General features: G+C 44.6%; 1 protein-coding gene and 1 long non-coding RNA gene across 2 annotated transcripts in view; one reads left to right on the top strand and one right to left on the bottom strand.

Moving 5' to 3' along the window:
- Window positions 1-24,095, top strand: part of CLSTN2 (calsyntenin 2) — a 589,043-nt gene that overhangs the window by 31,225 nt on the left and 533,723 nt on the right. The window lies entirely within an intron of this gene.
- On the bottom strand, window positions 510-13,981 carry LOC115292213. Its single transcript, XR_003908865.1, has 3 exons — window positions 13,932-13,981; window positions 10,581-10,637; window positions 510-617 (listed from the first exon to the last, which is right to left on the bottom strand). It is a non-coding gene; the product is annotated as an uncharacterized LOC115292213 (long non-coding RNA).

The raw sequence follows: 24,095 nt of genomic DNA, 5'->3' as shown, positions 1-24,095 counted from the left end.
CTCCCAAAAGGCCTCTCTACTTGAATGGCAGGTACGCCTTCTTGAGCTTGTGAAGCCCTTGGAGAACTTAGCACATGAGAGCCACGGGCACTGGGCCCCTTGGAACTATGGAATGCTGGTTAATGGGATTCCAGAGATAATTGAGAATTAGTCTTCAAATCTGTTCTCTTTTGTAGACCCTTTTGTGTGTTTTAAGTTTTAAGAACTACGATAGATTTAAGACTCTCGGCATAAATGTTATGACCCTCATGACTACCGTCTTCCGAGAACTCGCGTAACTAATTTCTTTCTTTTTAAGAGGAAGAGACAGGGTAACTTTTTTTTCTTTTACAACTTTGTGTGCTGGTTAGTTTGGATCTTGAAGTATTCCAGAAACTCAGTACATAGAATATATTGCTACATAAAATAAGGGGAAAATGTAAAAAGAAATTAAATATATTTTAAGAAACTCAAATGAAAAATTATTGACATTTTAATTCAAATTCATGTTGGAAAGTCTGTTCTCCAGCAGCAGCAAAAGACATAAACTCTTTTAATTTGTTCATAACTTTGAGCTATAAAAGACATCATTATTAACATTTTTTCTCATATGGTAGCATAGCCTTCAAGTTTAAGAGCTTGGAAAAGTAAAGAGAACATGCAGAGTATTAATAACATGAAATTGTGCAGGGCTTTGTATATAATGCTTTTTTACCCCTCTGGACATTTTGACATGCATTTGCTCATTTGAGGCCCCCAGCCTGCCTGTGAGGTGGGCAGGGTGGGTTTTGTTATTCCCGTTCATCAGCGCTGATAATCAGGCCTGGAGAGTTAAGTGACCTGCTCAAGGTCACGTGATCAGTAACCGACAGGGTTGCTGACAAAAGCAAGGCCAGACACTGCCAAGTCTAGTCCATTCTGCTATCTGCTGGCTCTTACTCCTTCCATTCTTCTGCCTCTCCCTGGGTCAGTTATTCATTCTTGGGACAGTTCCATTCTCCTCCTAGGTGAGCTCCCATCCCAATCCACCTCATCTCAAGTATTTTCTTGTTCTCCAGTCGTCCTCCAGTGCCTCCCCTGTGCCACAGCCATGTGACTCTTCCTAGAGCATATCCACAGTCCCATCACTGCCACTCGAAGAAGCTTCAGGCGCTTCCTGTTGCCAAATGCATAAATCATCACTCCCTCCCCACACCCACCTGTCTTTCTACACTGCCTCCGCCTCATCTCTGGGCATCCTCAAAGCCCCAGCCTAACTGAGCAAGTTTCTCCACCTGGTTCTGCCTGCTCTCCTATTCACCTGCTTTGTGCATGTTGTAAGCTCCACTTGTAAGAGCCGCCTTCTGCCACCACACCATGAATCTGTGCCTATGGGCCCCTTTCAGATGAGACTTGCCCAAAGTCAAGAATCTCTCCTCTGAACTCTATAGCCCTTTGGACCCACACCATGGCATTAATTGACGATAGACTGGCTTTGTTCTTCTTATTAGAGTCTGTGGATGACTTGAAGCCAGGAACCTCTGGGTCGAATGGCATAAAGGTTGGGATACCAGTCCTAGAGCCAGACCCATCTGGGGTCAAGTCACTTTGTTCCCCTACTACCAGTCATGGGAACTTCAGCCAGTCATTAGGGCGTTGCTGTAAACACCTCTGGGCCTTGAAAATATGATATGCATCCCCTTCTCAGAGATTTGGCTGTATTTTAGGCTGGGGTGTGGTCTGGGCATTAGCATTTTAAAAGTTTTTGGGTTCTGATGAGTAACACAGTTTGAGAGTCACTGATTTAACCTACTTGAGGAAGTAGGCCAGAGTCTACACAAGAAAACGGCTCTCTCGCAGAATTCCTGGCACTGTGTGAGATGGAATGCATGAAGTCCCTTATGGGCTGTACCCTCATATGCTGCCCATAAATGGGGTTGTCATAAGTAGGATCCAATGCTGTAGCCTCCACAGCACCTATACAAGGTCCCAAAGAGAGTTAGGTGCTTGAGACCTAGTTCTCAGATGGGAAACATAAGAAAAGTATGTGCTTTTGTGGCAGAATTGTGACCTGTCAGTAACTCTGGGGACCAATCTGGTGACAATGGTTGCCGCGAGTAGTCTCTAAATCACTTTGTGTTGTGCATCCTTAACACAGCTGCAGTTGGCCATCATGTTGGCCCCCGTGGGTGCGTGGGGTCCTGTCACCTGAGGCTTCCTTATGCAGTACCACTGGGGGTGGGAGTGGGGGAGCGCTGACTAGGTACTGAGGCTGCTGTTTTCAAGGGCGCGGTGGCCTCTTTCTTGTCTAAGTCGTGAGGGGCCAGTGGCCGGGAGAGGACACACATTTTAGAAATAGTTCTTCAACATAATGATAGGATTTCGCGTCCAGAAAAGCTAAAGGAACAATGAGGAGACCCATTGGCTGCCTGCCCTTTGCCATTGTCGTGTTCTGGACCATGTGATGGAAGGCTGATGGTCTTTGTAAACACTTGGGTAGGCAATGCTGCCTTTAATGATGAAATTTTGCCTTGAGGAAATCAATCAAAGGGAAGGTGAGGGCTTAGAATGTCAGGCTTTCTTCTTGGTATTCATTTGTTTTTCTCAAGGCCAAATAGCTATTAGTAGTCCTTTCTGATACCAGAGAAAAGAAATGACCACTGAAGATTTGGGATTTTAGTGCTGTTAAATGAAATGCTTATGGAATAAATAATATCTCTGGTTATGCAGGGTATTGAAGAGCTTCAATGCTCTGCAGGGCTGGAGAGAAATGGGAGGAGAGGCCTCATAAAAGAGTAGTCAATTATTTTAAAGATGAGTTGACATCTTTTAATTCCTCTTCAGATAATGAAATATCTATTTGAGCCTGAGGCTGTTGTTCCATTTCTGGTATATTCAACAAAATTTATTCAACAATCACTTATTGAGTACTTCTCCATGCCAGGCCCTGGGCTGGGGGCTGGAGGTCCTCAGAGGAATGAGCCACAGTCACTATCTCTAGAGAGGTCTGTGTCTGCTGGAGAGAGGTGGAGGGTGCAGAGCAGTGTAGACTTTCTGGAGGAGGTGTGGCTAGCTGAGGCTTGAAGGAAGTGGAGGGGTTACCCAGGAGGGAAAAGTTGTGAAGTGGGGTAAAAGGTTTAAGTCCATGTGACCTGGGCTTACCCAGGGACGCAGCACTGCCTTCATGAGCAGGTGCACTGGATTCTTGGCGCACACGTGGCTGTGGAGTACACACCAGGCCCACACTATGTTTCCAGGGCTGAGCACAATGGAGCCTCCTCAGTGAGCTGGCAGTGGAGTCAGGAGCACAGGAGACACATCTGCTAGCCCCAGCTTTGCCTCATGGCTGTGTATGACATCAGCCACTGAGGTCCAATGGGCTTCAGTGTCACCATCTGCCCAACGCAGCCTCTGACAGGCTCTGAATCCCTGTCCATAGGTGCTGAAGAGAGTCAAGGAGGCTACGTCTGCTGAGGCTTCCTGGAGGAAAGAGCTTGATGGGGCCCAGGGGCATGTAGCTCACAGTTTGGGGGAGGGTCCTTCTTTATTTTCCTTCAGGCCTCCTAAGAGCATTTCAGTTCTCCGCCTTCCCCCCAGGCTGCAGGCAGGGGCTGCATTGCCAAAGGGTGTAATGGTGTTATCAGGAGCATTCTTCTGAGGATCCCAACTCTTGGTAAGTTCTGAGTCTTGAGGAGGGGACACAGCATGGGCTATGGGTCCCCACAGCAGGTCGCTGTGAAGGTCTGCCGCTGCTGACCTTGCCACCCTCCCCTTCTCAGAGTCTTGCTTTTTCTTCAGTAACATGAGGGTGATCACCATTAAGCAAAGGCTTGTGAGGATCCCATGAGATCATCTATGAAAGCCCTTCACAGAAGCCACAGTCCACTGCCAGCGCTCAGCAAATCGTGGTCAGTAACATCCACGATGCCGTGGCAGTTCTTACGGTGAGAGGGGTGCGTGGTGAGGAGTGTGGGTGGCAGCACGTGTGGTGCCTTGTATGGTCTCAGTCTAGGATGAGGAGTGTGAGCATTGGAGGACCGTTGCTTTGCTTTCTCCGGCCTTGGCCCACAGTTGGGCATTTAGCAGTGCTTGTTGAATGCTGTCTCTCTGGTGTTTTTAGTTAGGAATTTTGTCTGTACTTCTGTCTTTATTGTTAGAAATTAATTGCTCCTTTAGTCTACCTTGAAAGTAGAAAGGATTCCTGCAGAATTTTATACAGGAGTGAGATGTTGGATGGTAGGATTCTTGGTGAGGCTGGTGGGAAAGGGACCCTGCATTTGTTTGGTGCTCTCTGTAAGCTGGACATTGAGGGCTTTTCTGAGTCGAGGCCTTGAAGCCAGGGGTTTGCAGCCTTGAGGTAGGCTCTGGGCATGGTCTGCCAGGAGCCATCCCCACACTTCTGCTAAGTTTCCTTCATCACTGAGGGGCCACATCTCTGTGACTGGCCTGGAGGAAAGCCCGAGGCTGAGAAGCCAGGCAGGTGTCTGAGGCCCCAAGCCTTGAGTTCCAGCCACAGCCTCATTAGTTGGCTCAAGTTAGTGGCCTAGAGTCAGAAACTCAGCTGAGGACTGGAGGACTCATCTCAGATGATGGCTTCAAGAGTGTGTGTGTGTGTGTGTGCGCGCGTGCGTGCGTAGAGTGTCTGACCTAAAGGCACGGCATTGGGAGAAGGGGTGGGAGGGGGAAGGATTTATCCTCAAGAACAAGGGACTGTCAGTAGGTCTGGAACGCCTGAGGTTGGGCTCTGGGGCAGAGGGAAGTTGGGAGTTTGGGGTTAGAACCTGCCTGGCATTTACAAGAAGAGCATTTTCAGGAGGCTGACATGGCCTACTCAGGCTGGTTTCTGGGAAAGGATAGGTCTGTGGTTATGCCTGGCCTTTGTGAAGTCTGGTGCTGGGATTGGGGTGGAAGCTGTTGAATTATTCATGACAATCCTGTCTTTATTGTTCCCAAGTGGCTGGTTCTGTGGATCTTCCCAAGCCCAGGGTTCTGTAACTTGGGAGAAAGCAACTTGACATAAACATTCTGGAGAAACCATGCTATGACAGGGTGAAGTGGCAGGTGAGGAGCTGCGGGGAAACTCCATTTGTCTTGTGAGAGCCAGTTTGGGAATGGGAGCCGTGGGGCAAGTACTAAATCCCTCGTCCTGTGGACCCAACCAAGACACGTTCAGCTATGAGACTCTTGCTCGGCAGTTCTGCCTATGTCTAGATCTGGCCCCACTTGTCTTGCTCAGAGGAAGGTGATACCTCAGGCCTAATTTGGACCTTGCCCCTCCCTACATCCCCGGAGGTCACTGTGTGATCTCCCCAGAGCTGTGTGAAAGGAAGATGGGGTGTCCAAGGAAGAACAACACTGTCCCTTCGGGAGCTGCATTGGCAGAATTTACATTCATGGTAAACGTGTTACAGCGTATGTTGCACTGAGTAAATTGAAATTGGGCAGGAAGATTTTTAACCAATTTATCAGTCCAAGTAAACCCCTGTTAAGAGGTAGAAATGAGCTCTTATGGGGATAATAGCCATAGGAAAACAAAGTACAATAATATTCTTCTCTTTCCAAATTATATATAAAATCAATTTCTGGGCCCCTGCTCATGAGCCTAATGTCTTGTGCTGTCATTTATTCCGGGAAACCAGGCCTGAGTGGTGTTGGCACCCTGGCAGCCCTCTGGCCCATACAGAGGTCTTAGGTGTTTGTCTTAAAGAGATGAGCTGAGGAAGGGGTGTGTTGATTGCGTGAGTTCAGCGTGAGTTTAGCTGGACACAGTCAGTGTTCGGGTTGGAAGCTAAAGTTCTGATTGAAGAAGTGCCGAAATGCCTCTCAGCTGGTGAGGGGGCGCTGAGAGCAGTGTCCTCACCTCTGGGCCTCACTGTGAGAGCTGTAACTTCTGGGATTCCTAATTGGGGGTGGGAAGGGGAGCCACAGTCTCAAGAACTGGAGCAGGAGGTGCAGGAGCAGTAGGAAGGCTGAGGGAGTCTCTGCGAGCCACCCCCTTGGGCAAAGGGAAGAGGCTGAGCGAGCCCAGTGAGATCCCTCAGGCTCTGGGATGGGGCTGCGGGAAGGCTGCTGGGTTTGTGCTTGACGGTGCCCTCCTTCAGGGCAAACACCCTGTGTTGTGGACCCCCTGGCTCCCAAGAGCATGGAGTGGGTGCTTGTTAAATGTTAATGGATGAATGAACAATAGTGTTATCCCTAGCATTGATTGTAAATATGAAATAGGATCATGAGCAGAGATCACTCAACTGAATCAGGACTAAGGGACTGATGGAGGCCTGATAAAATGTGCTTTGGGGGATCTTGTTTCTAAGAAAGGATCTGTGGTGTCTGACTCTTAGACACACTGCTGAGGAGGGAAGGCTACAGGCTTTTGGAAACAGTTTGATGAAGACCAGGAACTGGGTACTGATCATAGGAGTGTGATAGCATCCAGCCTAGGTTAGGGGTGTGTGTGTATGTGTGTGTGTGCATGTGTGCATCATGAGCAGGTGAATGAATGGGCCATTTCCTCATCATCTTTCTACATGGAATGTTTTCTCAGATGGATCAGAATGGCCCCACCGCTCTGTGTGCAGACCCTTCTCTCTGGTCCCTGGGGATCTGGCTGAATCATGGGCACAGTCGTTAAACAGCAGCCGCAGCCCAGGAGTTGCCACATTGAGCTCTTAGAGCATTTCAGGCGCTTGCTGAGGGCTTCCACAGCAGTCAGGGGGCAGGTACTGAGACTGAGCTTTGGGGGTAGCACTGAGCTGACTTTTTCATGGTGGAGGGTGGTGGTTGGGGCGGAGTTCCAATCAAAAGCCTGCAGAATACAACTAATCAAATTGTTATGACCCCTGTGTATAAATCATTGATGCTTCAGAAGTTATCCAAGACTCTGTCACTAAGTATTTCTGCGCAACAGTCATAGCCCACCATTCCCGGAAACTTTGGGGAGAGCCTGTTCTGCTACCCTGGGGTCAGGAATCTCTTGTGTAACTATGCCCCTGGCTTCTGGACCCTGATCCCCTTGTCTGGAGCCGCCCACAGATTACAGCTCAGCCGGGATGGGCAGAGCCATCTAATTTTGCCATGAATCTGAATGTTAAGGCAAAAAGTACTAGCATCTGCCATTTAAGGGGGCAGCTGCTGTGCTTAAGGACCTGTGCCAGGTGCTGCCCATGTAGAATCTCAAAGCATCCTTAAAACAATGCAGGGAATGGGGACTGCTCTCTTCCGTGTGCAAATGAGGGAAACTGAGGCTCAGCAGGGCTTAAACAACTTGTCCAAGGCCACTCAGCCGATGATGATAGAGCCAGGTTTCAGATTTCAAATAGAGTCTGCCTGAACCCCAAATCCTGCCTTTTCCACCCACCCTCATCCTAGTGTGCCAAGAACAATCATGTGATGGGTTCACCCCAGGCAGATGGCTGGGTCAGAAGATAGAACAATGGTCCTCGGTCCTGGCTCAGCAGGTGGCCTGCCCTGGACAAGTCATCATGCCTCTGCATGATGGCTCTGAAACCTGGCTCTATCATCATCGGCTGAGTGGCCTTGGACAAGTTGTTTAAGCCTCTTCTTCCACATCTATAATAGATGGGTACTAAATATGCTGGGGGTTGATGCACCTGGGGGTGTTCATGCACTACTATGTGTGTATTGATGTGAATACATGTACGTGTGTGTGCACGTGCATGCACACGTGTGCACTGGCAAGTTACAGACCTCCAATCCTCCTTGGCAGTCATACTTCCTAGATGGAAAATATGCAATCTGCTCCTTTGGAGACCTTTAATAATGAGGTACGCCCCCTCCCCCCATCTGCCTTCTGTTACTGCTGCAGCCAGTTGCCACCTGGGCCCCAGCCCTGGATGGACCGCAAGCCACTTGCAAACATGAATCAGTGGGCAGGAAAAGACAAAACCTCCAACCTTCCTGGGCCTGCTCAGCATGCAGCAATAACATCTGATTTGTAGGTGAGAATGGGAGTCAGTGTTGTTCCTGCTGTTGTCTCAGATCTTCCTTGGTCCTTCTCTGATCTCTCATCCCCACCACACCTGTCCATTAAAGGCTTGGGCAGTGCCTCTGAGCACCATGGGCAAGCCAGCTGAAGGTTTGAACAGGGTGAGAGACAGATGGAGTAGGAAGGGCCGCTGAGAATACAGCTCACAGTGGGGGAACCCCTACAGTTGGGGTGGTCTTGGTAAGCACCCATGGGCCTTGCCTCCGAGAGACTTCCTGAGTCCCACTAGCCTGCCTTCTCTTCTCTGGTTCCTTCCACAATCCCAGATTGGTCTTGTGTAAAATGATAGCACTGGCCATGAACAGTGTCAACTAGTGTGGATTTCGAGACTTTTTTTCCCTCCTGAGTCTCTGAGGAGCCTGATTAAGTATTCTGGTATGAGGATTACCGGGTTTCCTCTGTATCATTCCAGTTCACACACTTTGCAGAATTTGAGGGATGCTCTTTCCTTGTACTTATATTTTACCAAGTCTGTTTGGCCTGCAGGGTATAGGCAATGCCCTGGACAGGCAGCCTGAAAACTGCAAAAAAGCCGCTGCCTGGCCTGGAACAGATCTGCTGTTGCTTCTGTGTATTAGCCAGGGCAGAGGTCAATCACATTATTTTATATTCTTTACCTGCTGAGAAAAATATAGCTTCGGAATTGAAGTTATTTACCCATCTCTCTGCTCAGCATGTTCTTATTATTTCCCTTGCTGGCCTGTTTCTGTGGCATGTGGTGATATGGGAGGGCATTTAGGTATTTCTTGTTTTGGCAGTGAATGGGGCTGGTTCTGAGGAAGGTCCCCCCAAATGGTGACATCAGCTTATGGGGAACCCTTTGTTGAGTTCAAATACCAGAGAAAAGACTTGTGCAAGGTTGAGAGATGGCCAGAAGGGACATTTTTGTCTTAGCAGAACTAGGAATCAGAGTAAGTAGCAAAAGATCCTTTGAGCTCATCTGTTCAATAGTTCAAAACACTTGAGTTGAACAAAACAGGCACCTGCTGTTGGCAGGCACTGTGCCAGGCCTTTCTCAACCCTACTGGTTATATAACTCTTTTTCATGGGATGGTTATACATTTGTTTTTGCAATTTTGCTCTGGGGATAATATCTCCTTCCTGCCTAAAAACTCTGATATGTGAGTGTACAGGGCAGAGGGAGTTAGAATGATTGTATAAAGTTTGCAGGCTTAGATTCTGTTGAGTTACGTACACTGTTTCTGCACAGAAAGAGCACAGAGAACAAGAAAGACAGAAATCAAGAGAGATCTTAGATTTTGAAAACACAAAATGTTGTATAGAAAAGAGGAAAGTGACTAAGGCATTCATGTGACTTAGCTGTGAGTGACATTTACATAATCATAACCATGTCAACACCAAATATATTAGGCTAACTAGAATGTTATTGGAAGGATGAGAGATTGTGTGTATATGTGTGTGTGTGTGTTTAGATGTATGGAGGGGAGAGAGAACAAGAGCTAAATCCTCATCTTTCTAAGTGGAAAGTCAATAGATGATGCTAGAGGTGAAAAATGAAGTTGCAACATAACCTGTGTATTTAGAGATACAGAGGTAAATAATGAAAGAACCATCTCATACAGTTAAAAGCAGTTGCCTCTGGGAAGTGGGAAATGGGACACAGGGAAGGTTCAGGATAACTTCTATTTTATTTTTAATAAGCCCTGTAGAACTATTTAATTCTTTTTAACTATGTATATGCAGAACTTTGATAAAAAGTAATCACAAATTTAAAAAAAGGATAAATATGAAAAGGTAGTTATATAATACCCAGTGGATCCCCCTGCTGCTGCCCCAGAATGCATATGCTCTTTGGAGGCCCATCCTAGAGCCCTGGGAGCCCTTGACATCTGACTCTGAGGCCCGGATGGCAGTGGCCTCTGGTCCATGACCACTGACCAGGGCTCCAGGCCAGTCTGCACTGACTGCCGGGCTCCTGTGTCTGTGAGGGCTCGATTAGCAGTGACTCGTGCTCAGCACAGCAGAGTCCCTGAGATTTGTCACCTGTCTACTGAGGGTGTCCAGGGTGGATGCAGGATGGATCTGTTGTCATTTGCCATTTTCATTTCCTTGCTGGTGAAATGCAGAATAACTGCAGTCCATTTCTTTCGCATCATGTAAGTAGCTGAAGACCAGGGTCTTGTAGAGTGCTCCAGAGGGAGCTTCTTGCTTGTTTCTGTGAGGATGACTTTTTAATTTTTGAAAATTGAGAAGAGCTGTTTGCTGTGCTTTCTCCTGTGTCACCATCATTGTCATCATCATTGCCATCATCATTGGCATTCATTGCCATTATCATCGTTGTCATTGCCATCATCATCATCATCATTGTCATCATCATTGTCGTCATTGGCCAGTATTTATTTCCAAAACTGAGCTCTTGGCTTCTTCCTCTCAAGCTTATCCATCCCCCCCACCCCAGGTGACCCCTATCTCACTCAGGGGACTCCCCTTCTCCTACCCATTCAGACCACCTTGTAGTCCTCTTTGACACTTATCTCTCTCTCACTCCACATCTCATCCATCAGGATATCTTATGAGTTCTCCTCTAAAAAGGCATTCATATGTCCATTTCTTTCCCCAGATAGTCCCTACCCCTCTCCAGGCCACTGTCATTTCTCACCTGGATGACCATAGTAGTCTTCTGGCAGTTTCCCTGCTCCTGCCTTGGCTCTACAGTCTGAAAAAGCAAATCATAAACTCTAATGCCTTCCAAGGACACCTGGATTAGAATCTAAGGTCTCTACAATGATTAGCAAGGTTCTACATGATCTAGCCACCTGTTTGGTCTCATTTCGCATCATTCTGTCCCCAGCTTCTCTGCTGCAGCCACATTGCCCTTCTTGAAGTTTTTTGACCACTGCTTCTGCCTCAGGGCCTTTGCACTTGCTGTTCCATGATAGCCCCTTCTCCCAGTACCCACATGCCTTGCTCCTTCATTTCATTTAGGTCTCCTCTTAAATGTAAGGTCATCAGAAAAGCCTTCCATGACTATCTTAGGTAAAGCAGTTACCTCTTTTCCCCTGCAGATCACTGTCATACTTTTCTACTTTATACTTCTTTAAAACATTTGAAATTTCTACACTATATTATGCATGTGTTTACTTATCTTCCCCATTAGACTATAATCTTTACAAGTGTGTTTGTCATTTGATCCTCTGATACATCCACAGACCCAGATCAGTGCCATCACCTAAGCACTTGGTTGATATTGTTGAACATCCCGGTGAATGAATTCCGCTTCCAGGCACTACACACAAACATTGGACTTGTGCCCGCATCTGATTGGTCACACCCACAGAGAGTTCTGTGACCACAGGGAGTGGCCCACACTGACTTGCAGCAGGCATTGTGGAGGTAGTATACTGCCTTCTTAGTTCCCTCTTACAACTCTTGCCTGGAAGGCTGGAATGAACGGTGTGTGTTATGGGGGTTGGTGCAGAAAACGGAGCAGAGAATCCCCTGCAGTTAGGAAGCCTTTATGCATGTGTTTGATTGGGCAAATCAAAGTGACCTCTGTCTACGGGTCACCTGCACATATTTTAGTGTACTAATGTATCTCAGTGGTGCCATCTCTTTCTCTCAGCCTCTTGGAAAATGTCATTCTTTGAACTGACTTTTTGAGGAGATTTGGCAGAGTGCATGGGGAGTGATACAGCCTCCACTCCCAGATTGCCCTCTGTGAACACGTAGTGATATTTAGCAAATATTTTCGAGCGTCTGCTGTATTCTTAGCTCTGTGCGAGGCAATAGAGATACAGATGGAACATCAGCCCTCGAGTTTAGGCCTCTTCTCAGGGGTAACAGTGACCCAAAGAAAAGAGCATACGTCTTCGTAGGCATTGGTGCCCTTTGGAAGTATAGGCCTCCTGTGTAACTTCTGTCATCGCCTGTGCTTCACTATGGCTATGCCAGGCTTCCGTTACTTGGACTTTCTTCTTCAACAAATGGAATACCAGACATTAATTAAATGTCAATGACTATTCCTGCCAGCTCAATTTTCTGGCTCTATCTAATTAGAATTAAATGGTGAGAGAGGTTAGGCAGACTAAATCAAAAGAACAGAAAGAGTTCAGGCTTCCAAACTGCGTCCCTACATTGCTAAATCAATTTCAATTAGTTGCATAAAGCTGTCTGGCTGCCTTAGAAAGCAAGATGGTTGCCTTTTCGGAGAGAATCTTTGTTCTTCCCAGTAAATACATTGACTCTGGGCCACCCAATGGCTTCCTTTGGGCTCATGTTGTAAGCTACGCAGGTGAAAAGACAGGTTTCTAGACTAGGACACTCAAGTGGGTGGCGGAGGGGGGGCAATTCTGTCCTTTTCCAAGGCTGCCCTGCTCTGGCTCCTCCCTGTCTAGCTGGTCAGTATCTACCCTCCATATTAAAACATGGCTGGTGGGAGAGTTATCACGATTTGTGCATTTCCTTCCCTCTATTGGCAGATCAAGGAAGAGTAGGCTAAGAGAGAGGAGCATGCCAATTCAGCCTCTAATAATGTATTTGCTCTTTCAGAGAAGCCAAATGCACTGTGGGCAGCTTTTCACAACCAAATTTAGTGTTCATCAGCAAATTAAAACATGCTACTAATTTCTTATCTGTGTCTTTGGTTCTGGCTGAATTTTTGTGTTTTCAAGTATTATAGGTATTACTATTATTTATTTTTAGATTACAGCTGAACAAATGAACTTACCACATGCTTCAATTACACATTAAAAAGCCTTTCAGTGTTACTTTTTAATATGTTTATACTTGTGAATGATAGTATGTCATATTTGAGAAAGAGAGAGAGAGCATGAATGGGGAAGAGGGCCAGAGGGCAGGGAGAGAGAGATAATCTTAAGCAGGCGCCATACTCAGTGCGGAGCGCGATGCAGGACTCAATCTTAGAACTGTGAGATCATGACTGGAGCTGAAATCTAGGGTCAGATACTCAACCAACTGATCTACTAAGGTCCTCCTTAAATGTTTTTTCTTTTTTTTTTTTTTTAAAGTTTTAATGTTTATTTATTTATGAGAGAGACGGAGAGACAGAGCATGAGTGGGAGAGGGGCAGAGAGAGAGGGAGACACAGAATCCAAAGCAGGCTCCAGGCTCCAGATTGTCAGCACAGAGCCTGATGCGAGGCTGGAACTCACAAACTGTCAGATCCTGGCCTGAGCTGAAGTGGGACGCTCAACCGACTGAGCCACCCAGGCGTCCCAAATGATTTTGTAATGACAAAATTCTCATGGGTTCCTAAGTGAATGTGATACCCTTGACATTAAAATCCTTCTGTGCGGGCTTAATTTCTGCTGATGATTGTTGATGGTTAGAAATGCTGGGCCTTTGACAGTGCCTAGAGAGGCCTTTTTATTTCGCACCTGCAACTTAGAAACTTCCATAGATCTGAGAAAGCCTGTACCTGTGTGAGGGCTTGCCAACTCTGCCCGACCACTAGGTGGCAGGATTCAGAACGTAACCTGTTGGTGAAGAGAGGTCCATCCATAGTTTCCTAGCGCTGCTACTAAACTCCTCCTCGGATGTTATTTACATCATGGGTTAAAGTCTAAAAGCTTAAAGATAAAGGCTTTTATTGCATTCGGGGAAGAAGAAATGTGTACACAAGAATATGAGAGAAAAAATCATTAAGGACTCAATAAAAATAAATAAGAACTATTTATAACTAAATGATATTAAGATAAGTTGACTAATGTTGATGTCCAGCAGATTCCAGATATTGATTCTAAGAAAAATACGAATCTTGATGTCTGGGCACCAGGGTTCCATAATGAACAAGGCTCCAAAGCAGCTTTGGATCGTTTAGAAACAAAAGCAACAAATAAAAACCTCAGAGATTAGCTCTTTCCTATGTAACGTCTGCCTCTCACTGAGTGTTTTTTTCCCCTAAAGTTACTGACGGTACTGGGGCTTGGTGTTGGCACGTCCTGTCTGCGTGCTTTGGTTGGCGAAACATGATTATGCGTGTGTTACTCACCTTTCATAAGCAGCCATTCATGTGGAAATCTGTTTATAAAACGAGTGGACTGGAAAGAAAAAAAAAAAGATGGGAAGGATGGTTTTTATCTGATTTAATATAATCTAACTGCATTAAAATCTTAATTAGAAAAGAAATTTTAAGCTGCGGGTCTCATCTGGAGAAATATGCTTGAAAGCTCTCCTAAGAGAGAAATGAGCTCTTTTCCTAATTCACTATCATAACTTGGTGCACATATTTCCTCCAAGGCCTTGAAATAATCCCCGATTTTAACCTTCTAGCCATGAGAATCCACATACCACTGTATTATGAACTTCAGTGATAGGAGACATTATTGCATATTATTCAGACTGTTATCCATTGGATTTCTAAAAGCATAGAATTTGTGTGTAGAGCCTATTTTTATTAAATCTTTAAACACTTGTGTGATTTTAAATTCCTTAGAGAATCAAGAGGTCACATTTCCCCACTGCATTATAGTATTAAACTGTATTATTATTTAATATGTAATATTTAATATATTTTAAACGTCAAGGTTAGGTTATTTAGAAGATACTGTGTACTTTGTTTTGTGTGAAGTGCTTCACATTTTAGATGGGAGCTTCCCTGATCAATGGCATGTTATTAACTTTGTGTATTTGTAGTAACATAAAATTAAAATCCAGCAGTCTGATGCTTCTAAAATAATTAATATATAAAGCAGTATTATTTCTTAATCATTTGTAATTTGGTTCAAGCTCCTCAAATCTTCTTTCATTATACTTCTTTTTTTTTTTTTTTCTGTTGGTTGTCCCTGGGAGCCAAAAGTAAAATTTAGTAGAGTCCGTCTATGAATTGATCCATGTCCTTACGAGCTGAGCAATGGGCTATTTATAACAAAGACATGCTTGAAATACTCCTCATGGAAGTTGAATTGGGGAGAAGGGGAACTTGTAAGGAAACATGTTTGAAGAATCATTGGGGACCAGAGATTACAGATACCCACTACTTGGCATCTGAGGGGACTCATACATTCTACTTTTAGCCAAGATCCTAGGTTCTTACTCCAGGAACTATTCTCCAGGATGACGCCTGGTCATGGAAGCCACAGGTGGTCCGTGTGCCTTATGAACAAGGGTAGTGTCATGAAAGATGTTGCTCCAAGAGAGTAAAGCATCATCCACCGGCAAGAGATGCTTCTAGGTGCTCGATCGACTCCCATTCTTCCTCTACCCCATTCAGTTTGGTGTCTGTACTCACTCACCATTGACTGTGTTCTCTGCTTACTGCCTATCCCAGTGGGCCCTTCTCCATTCTTCTATTCCTGGGCCTCTCAGAAGCATTTAATATAGATGGCCGCCTGTCCCTTCCTGACAACACTTTGTCTTAGCTCCTGGGGCAGCAGACTTTTTATTCCTCTTCTCTCCCAAATCACTCTGTCCTAGTCACCTTTCCTCTTGCCACCTCCTCTGACCATTTCATGTGGTTTCTTTGGCTCTGTTTATGGTGCTTTTCTCAGTCTTCCTGCATCGGGTGAGTAGGTGACTAGGGAGTTACAGCTCTGATGCCAGCCTCTTATCTCCAAGTCTCTGCTTGATATTTCTACTTGGGTCCCAGCTGCATATCTCAAAGTTCAAAACAGAACTCTTGTTCCCCTGCTGTCCATCCAGAATGTATTATAAGTTCCACAATGTATTGTAAATTTTAATGTAAGTTATTACATGTAGATAAAGAGTTTTATTGTGAATATTACTGTAATTATTAATAATAGCAGTTACCTTTTATTACATATCTTCATTGCATGCTCTGTGGTCCTGCGTGTTGTGCTCTGTTATCCATTACTTCTTTCCCCGCCCTTTGAGGGAATTTGATTTGGTCTCAAAGAGGCTCAGTGTTTTGCTACTGTAAGTGGTACTGCTGGGCATCTACCCTTCAGGTGTCTGCACTCCCTGTCACTTGATGCAGGGTCCATCATACTGTGGGGTGGGGATCTGGTACTCCACCCCTGCTCACCCCCTCTGAGGACCAGCTCTCTGTCATGTCTAGTGGCAAAGACTCTATCTCGTTTCCCCTGCCTTTAGGCCCAGACCATTCAGAGCCTAACTTGAAGTTTCTCTGTCGCTTTGGGTGGCTCTTCTCCACCAGCCCTACTTTTCTTTATGGATTGTGCATTCCTGTGTGCTCATGTTAAGCATGAGCGTAATCATGCTCATCTCTGCTGGTCAGTGTTGATGGGCTCTTGCCTGGCAATCAGGACAGGTATGTCTCTTGGGCTCAGCACAGCTCTGGCACCAGAATGTGGAGCTACAGAGTGGTGGGTTTGTCAGCACCACCCATTGCATACTCGGGGGTTGGCTGTGGCCTGGTGTTCCTGGGCCATATTTGCAAGGTGGCCAACATGCCTGAGAAACAGGTTTAGTGTGCGGGCTGGGTATCCACAGGGAAAGATACATCTAATCCTCAGTGACTGTTCTTATGCACCCTCCTTTACTTAACAATATATCACACACACCTGTTATTTAGCTAGATGCTGTTTGAAAGATTTCTCCTTGGCACATTTCTCCTTGATCTTAAGAAGAGAAGATTTTAGTTCCTCTGTCTTTTAGAGAGTCAGGCATTCTTAATAATCCAATTAAAGCACACTGAAAGTATAACTGCATTTTCCTTATACCATGTGAAAAGATGCTAAGCAATGACCATGTCCACTGCTGGGCCCTTACACACTGTTGTATCAACTGGCCTTAAAATGTACATAGCCCTGGGGGGCGGGGGGCTTTGGCAGGATGTATCAACTGGCCTTAAAACGTACATAGCCCTGGGGGATGGCAGGGGCGCCTGGGTGGCTCAGTTGTGGCTCAGTTGGTTAAGCATCTGACTTTGGCTCAGGCCATAATCTCTCAGCTCGTGGGTTCAAGATTTGCACCAGGCTCTCTGCTGACAGCTCAGAACCTGTAGCCTGCTTCAGATTCTGTCTCTGTCTCTCTCTGCCCCTCCTGTGCTCATGCACTATCTGTCTGTCTCTCTCAAATATAAAATAAACATTAAAAAGTTTTAAAATTGTTGATACCCCTGAATTCAGTAAAGCCATAGAAATTTACCCTAAGGAAAGAATATGAGAAATGGAAAAAAAACATATTTAATAATAATCGTGGCATCTTCTGCTACAGGAAACACTGGATGATGATTGGAACCACTAAAAACAGGCCATGCAGTAGCTGGTCCCATCCATTCAGCCTGAATTTCAAGGATTCTCACCTTTCCTGCCATTCAGGATCTTTTGCCAAAGGTTACTTGGCATTATGTCATTTGTTTAGAGCTTATATTTCATAGGTAAGAAAGAGATAAATTAGAAAAGGAAAAGCACATAAAATATCTAGGAGTAAACCTAACCAAGGATGTAAAAGACCTATATGATGAAAACTATAGAAAACTTATGAAAGAAATTGAAGAAGACACTAAGAAATGGAAAAACATTCCATCCTCATGGATCAGAAGAATAAACATTGTGAAAATGTCATTGCTACCCAAAGCAATCTACACATTCAATGCCATCCCCATCAAAATTGCACCAGCATTCTTCTCAAAGCTAGGACAAGCCATCCTCAATTTGGTTTGGAACCACAAAAGACCCCCAAATAGCCAAAGTAATATTGAAGAAGAAAACCAAAATGGGAGGTATCACAATTCCAGACTTTAGCCTCTACTACAAAACTGTCATCATCAAGACACTATGGTATTGGCACAAAAACAGACACAGAGACCAATGGAATAGAATAGAGAACCCAGAACTGGGCCCACAAATGTACGGCCAATTAATTTTTGACAAAGCAGGAAAGAGTATCCCATGGAAAAAAGATTGCCTCTTTAGCAGGTGGTGCTGGGAGAACTGGACAGCAACATGCAGAAGAATGAAACTAGACCACTTTCTTACACCATACACAAAAATAAAATGGCTGAAGGACCTGAATGTGAGACAGGAAACCATCAAAACCCTCGAGGAGAAAGTAGGAAACAACCTCCTTAACCTCAACTGTAGCAATTTCCTACTCGACACATCCCCAAAGGCACGGGAAGTGAAAGCAAAAATGAACTCTTGGGACCTCATCAAGTTAAAAAGCTCCTGCACTGCCAAGGAAACAATAAAAAAACCTAACAGGCAACCGACAGAATGGGAAAAGATAGTTGCAAATGACATATCAGATAAAGGGCTAGTATCCAAAATCTACAATGAACTCACCAAACTCCACACCCGAAAAATAAATAACCCAGTGAAGAAATGGTCAGAAGATATAAAGAGACACTTCTCCAAAGAGGACATCCAGATGGCCTACAGGTACATGAAACGATGCTCAGCATCACTCATCATCAGGGAAATACAAATCAAAACCACACTGAGATACCACCTCACATCAGTCAGAGTGGCTAAAATGAACAAATCAAGAGACTATAGATGCTGGTGAGGATGTGGAGAGATGGGCACCCTCCTGCACTGTTGGTGGGAATGTAAACTGGTGCAGCCGCTCTGGAAAACAGTGTGGAGGCTCCTCAAAAAACTATCAATAGAACTCCCCTATGACCCAGCAATAGCACTGCTAGGGATTTACCCAGGGGATACAGAAGTGCTGATGCGTGGGGGCACATGTATCCCAATGTTCATAGCGGCACTGTCAACAATAGCTAAATCATGGAAAGAGCCTAAATGTTCATCACCGGATGAGTGGATCAAGAAGATGTGGTATATATATATACAATGGAGTATTACATGGCAATGAGAAAGAATGAAATCTGGCCATTTGTAGCAAAGTGGATGGACCTTGAGGGTGTCATGCTAAGCGAAATGAGTCAGGCAGAGAAGGACAGATACTATATGTTTGCACTCATAGGTCTAACAGGAGAACAAGAGAAACCTAATGGAGGACCAGGGGGAGGGGAAGGGGGAAAGAGAGTTGGGGAGAGAGAGGGATGCAAAACCTGAGAGACTATTGAATACTGAAAAGGAACTGAGGGTTGAAGGGGGAGGGGGAGGGGGAAGAGAGATGGAGGTGATGGAGGAGGGCACTTGTGGGGAAGAGCACTGGGTGTTATATGAAAACCAATTTGATAATAAACTGTTGAAAAAAAATAAACATAAGCATTGTATATAAAAATAAATAAATAAGAAAGTTAGAAATGGAACTATCCTATGATCTAGTAATTGCACTGCTGGATATCTACTCCCAAAACAAAAACACTAATTCAAAGGGATACACGACCCTTTGTTTATAGCAGCATTATTTTACAATAGCCAAACTATGGAAGCAGCCTAATTGTCCGTCGATAGATAAATGGGTAAAGAAGATGTGGCATATATGTGCAATGGAATATTATTCAGCCATTAAAAGAATGAAATCTTGCCATTTGCTGCAATATGGGTGGATCTAGAGAGTATAATGGTAAATGAAATAAGTCAGTCAAAGAAAGACAAGCATCATATGATTTCACTCATGTGGAATTTAAGAAACAAAACAAGCAAAAGGGAAAAAAAAAAAGAGACAAACTAAGAAATAGACTTTCAACTGTAGAGAAAAAATGATGGGTACTAGAGGGGAGGTGCGGGGGTTGGGTGAAATAGGTGATGGGAATTAAGGGATGTATTTGCTGTGGTAAGCGCTGGATGACATATGGAATTGTTGAATCACTATATTGTACACTTGAGACTAATATAACACTGTTAATTAACTGGAATTAAAATAAAAACTGAATTTTAAAAACAAAAGAAAAAGAATGAAAGAAGGAAAAAAAAAGAAGAAGAAAAGGAAAATTACTTCCTCAAAACTATATTTCTGCGGACCAATAAACAGCCCAGGGATGCTGTTGTTGGCAGTGGAATTTATCCACCTCAGGTAGCAGAAGGTTTCCAGGCCTCCAGCCTCCAGTGCCCTTCATCCTCCTGGTGGTTCTGTTGAGGTGCGAAGAGCGTGAAAAATCAAATTGTGCACCTTGAGGTCAGCAGGTGAGTCACCAAACCCCTGATGAGTTCAGCTTCTGAACTACAGGAAGTGGAATAAATTAAATAGTTTGCTTTCGATTTTCTTCTGGGAAACCTGTACTACATGTAGAGCAGCTGTGATGTTACTCTGAACTCCAGAACAGTAAGAGGAGGGAAGGGATTCTCCCAAGGAATGAGGATGGTCCCTTGGGATTCTCAAAACCATAGAGTGGGCTGGCTTCCAATATAGTTTTGAAAGGCTAGATACCCCCAGCCTTGCTAGTTGTATTAGCATTGCACAACTGGCATTTTTTCTCAAGACATCTTACTGGGAATGCTACTTTGGGGACCTTAGGGACATTTGCAGAGTGGCTGTGGAGCTGATGCAGCTCCTAACTGTTTCCTTTCAGGGAAGCACTGACTCAGAGCCACCAGCAGGAGTGCCAAACATTTCCTTCACCTTGTTGGGCCCCATTAGACTTATTCTTTAAATTTCATACATTAAAACAAAGAAACAAATCACAAAGAAACAAACAAAAAAATCATGCTACCTTCACAAAGACAGGCAACCTTCAGCTAAGTGGACTTTTAAAGCATTCATGTTATGAGCAAAGCACTAACATAATGAAGAGAGCCCCCAAATATGGTGACTCCTTAGTCCATATCCCGCAGTGTCTGTGGGAATCAGTCACACCATTAATTTCCACTTATCACATGTTTATTAAGCGTCTGCTGTGTTTTGGTTGCTCTGCTAGATAGTGAGATATGAGGGTGAGTAGGAGGTAGTTCTTGCCCCCAAGGATTTCATGGTCTTCATGGGGAGGCTAAGAAGTAAATGGATATCTGGAGGAAATGGGAGCACTGGGAAGGGCATCGAACTTGGCCTGTCTGGTTAGGCAGGCTTCCTGGAAGGTCAGGGAGATCCTCTTTTAGAGGGCAATTTTAAGCCAAGAAAGTTGCAAGTGGCTATCAGAGAGGATAGTGGGATTTGAGCATTGGTGGGCTAAGTATTGTCCCTGTGCAAATAAAAGTTGATCCCTGCTTGGTGGGGGGCCTGCCTGAATTTGAAAATGTTTTTATAAATAAATTCTCTCAGGGGTCTGGGCCTTGCAACACAGATGGAATCGCTTGGTATTACTTAGTCACCCCTGGTAAGCTTAAGGACAGAATGTGATAGCCAGATGTCATCTTGTGTGAATAATGTGGAGAGAAGTCCAGCTGCACTCCCTTCTCATCTGCTTTACAATTTGGGGAGCACTGGACTACTTGGGTTTCTCAGTCTACTCTCACAGCAGCCTTTGAGGGCAGAGCCAATAGCTCAGGTCATGTGGGTGAAAATGGGCAGGTTGGGTCCAGGACCTTTTTGGGGTTTCAGGTCTGATGCTGGAACCCCAATAGTGCTCTGCTTCTGTGGCCATCTTGGCCTCAGGCCTGGGGTGAATCTGACAGGCTCTTTCATAGCCGCTGGGACCCCACCTTTCCACTACAGGGCCAGATGTCCCTAATCTGCAGCTCATCCTAGACTCGCTTCCTCTTCCACTCACTGTCCTCCCATGCTCTGGGGCTGCAGTTCCTCTCCCCCTGCCTTTTAGAGGCTCTTCACTCCTGTACGGGTTTTTGCTCTCCATCTGCAGAGACAAGCTGCCCTGTGCCCCTTACGTCCACATGACCTGTCACAGAGCTCCCCCACTCTCCGTCCCTCTGAGCCGGTCTTTGCTCTGTCTGCCCTTACTTCCCTGTGCCTAAAGTAGGGGCTGCCTTCTCCTGGGGCCTGTGCTCTCAGAAACTGCATTGGTGAGCAAGTCTGGAACCTCCCTGAGCCTTCCAATTTTTTACCTCTATAAAGGAGATGTGAGAACCAATTGGAATAATATGTTCAGCAATTCTGCCCTGAGCCTTACTGCATCTGAGATGTCACCAAATGGCTGACCCCTTCTCTCCATTTCGCAATTAGCAAATCTCTTACAAAGTAGTGCCGCAGGCTTCTCCCATCCACCCTGCAGGTTGATGGTCCTCCCCAGTTTCCTCCCTTCTGAAAGGTCCCTGCCAGTAGCAATGTGATCCACGTGCAGTTGAATTAGCAGATTTGAAACATGTGATATAAAAATTTCAAGAACGTCCCTTTATGCACAAATTTGGAAATGATTTACTCGATCCTCCCATTTTTTTTTCTTACAAATTGCATGGTTTCAAAGCCAGATGGCTGAACTATAAACTGCATTCACCCTTGAACTGGTAAATAGAAATACCCCGTTCTTTGCTCACATCTTGGGAATCCTTTTGTTGCTGGTGTGCATTGACAGGCTATGAGCCGTTTTGGTAACCATTGGGCTGTTATTTTAACATGCATTGTTATTATCCCTGAAGTCCTCTTTTTACACCTTATAGAGGTATAAATGTCATTCAAGGGCTTATTAAGGAGCATTGTTAGTCCTGAAAATTATACCTGAATGTCAGTAAGTTTGGTCCAGAAAGTAGAGCTGATAAAGTACCATGAAGGAGGCCGGACCACCATCTCCGGGATACGCTGCATGGTAATGCAGGTATGAGCACGCCATGGACCACTAGGGCCAAGGCTGAGAAAATAAAAAGCAGTTTTAAAGAAAGTATATGAGAGTGTTTGCAGATTTATGGGCTTTTAGGGTTCATCCCCTTTACTTTGTACTTACCCCTAGGCCTGGAAATGTACTAGTTTTAAGTGGTCTGACACCTTCAGAAATGGATCCTTTGCTTAAAATGCAATTGTCCTGCACAATCGAAGAGGTGATGTACCACGTGAAAGTTGTTTCTAACTTTGTACTGCCAAGTTCATTGTTGCTCCATAGTAACTCAGTGCTTAGTAAGGAGGAGAAAGCTCACCGCAGGGAGGTCCCAGGTGGAGGCCCCATGTGTGACACAGGTAGGCTCAGGAAGATACTGGACAGGACACTCTTGGAATTCTCACTGTAATGTTTAACTCACAAGTTTCCCCTACATGCGCCATGACTACCATTGTTGGTACGCGAGAGACTTTAAATCAGTAGAGATAAACCATTTTTATGTTAGTAGCTATGTCTTTATTTGAATATTGTGTGAAAGCATAGCTAGCATATCAAACTCATGATATAAAGTCTTTTTAAAATAAAATTATTTAAATGAACAAAATGGGCCTATTTAAAGAAACATTTTAAGTAAATAATAGTATAGCAGAAATCATGGGCATATTACGCAAATAATGGAAGGCTGGAAAATGTTGGTTTGAGCTTATTGAGGTAAATATGGGTGTCAGGTTGACAGAAATCCTGGCAAACACGTATTGTTCTTTTGGGGCAATATATCGCATAATTGGATGTGGTGTTATTTTATATATGTAGCTAATTTCAGAAGCTAAAACAACCATATCTATTAAATGCTATTTTATTTGATTAATAAAAATGCTAGATTGTTTTAGGATTGAATAAATATAAAATGCTAATTGGATATAAAATCCTTATTTATGTGATCATGGGCATGGCCATAAAACTATAAGACAGTTATTACTGTTTAATATTGCTTTAATTAGAAGTGCTCTTCTAAAAGTTGGAAGATAATAAGCCTTTCTCCACAGCAGCTCCCAAGGAACCAAAGTGATGTCACAATGGGATTGGAAGTCAAAGTAGAACAAGGAGGTTTTCTTTTTCCCAAGAAGGCAGAGGTTGATGTTATGGTTGTACTTTTGAAGGCCAGCGTTTAAATAGGCTGCCTCAGAATTGTTTAATTTGATTTGGTATTTACTTAATGTCTACTATGTGCCATGCTCTATTAGGTCCCTGGGGAGGTAGTGATGTTTATATGAGCCCGGATCGTTTCAGGAGCAAGTGACAGAGAACCTGACTCAAATTGGCTCAGACAAACCAAGAATTTGTAGGTTCACACAATGGAAAGTCTAGGTGTGGACTTCAGGCATGGGTGAATCCAGGTGCTCAATCAGTATTATCAAAACTTAGTCTCCTCCATTTCTCAGCTAGGCTTTCTTCTTTACTAGGTTCTGTTCCTGTGGTAGCCCCTAAAAATTTTATCATCCACTGGTTTCAGCTGTAATAGAAAGCTTTACTCTATAGTAACTTTGACGTAATTCTCAGAATTGACACTTACTGGCCAGGTAATGTTATGTTTCCTGGGCGGGGAGGATTGGATAACTTGTGTGGACTGAGGGTAGAGGTGGAGTTCTTCTGGTACTGGTACAGAAGAATGAGAAT

The sequence above is a fragment of the Suricata suricatta genome, chromosome 5, assembly GCF_006229205.1.
Source record: "Suricata suricatta isolate VVHF042 chromosome 5, meerkat_22Aug2017_6uvM2_HiC, whole genome shotgun sequence".
NCBI lineage: Eukaryota > Metazoa > Chordata > Mammalia > Carnivora > Herpestidae > Suricata > Suricata suricatta.
This window is presented reverse-complemented; position numbering and strand designations above follow the sequence as displayed.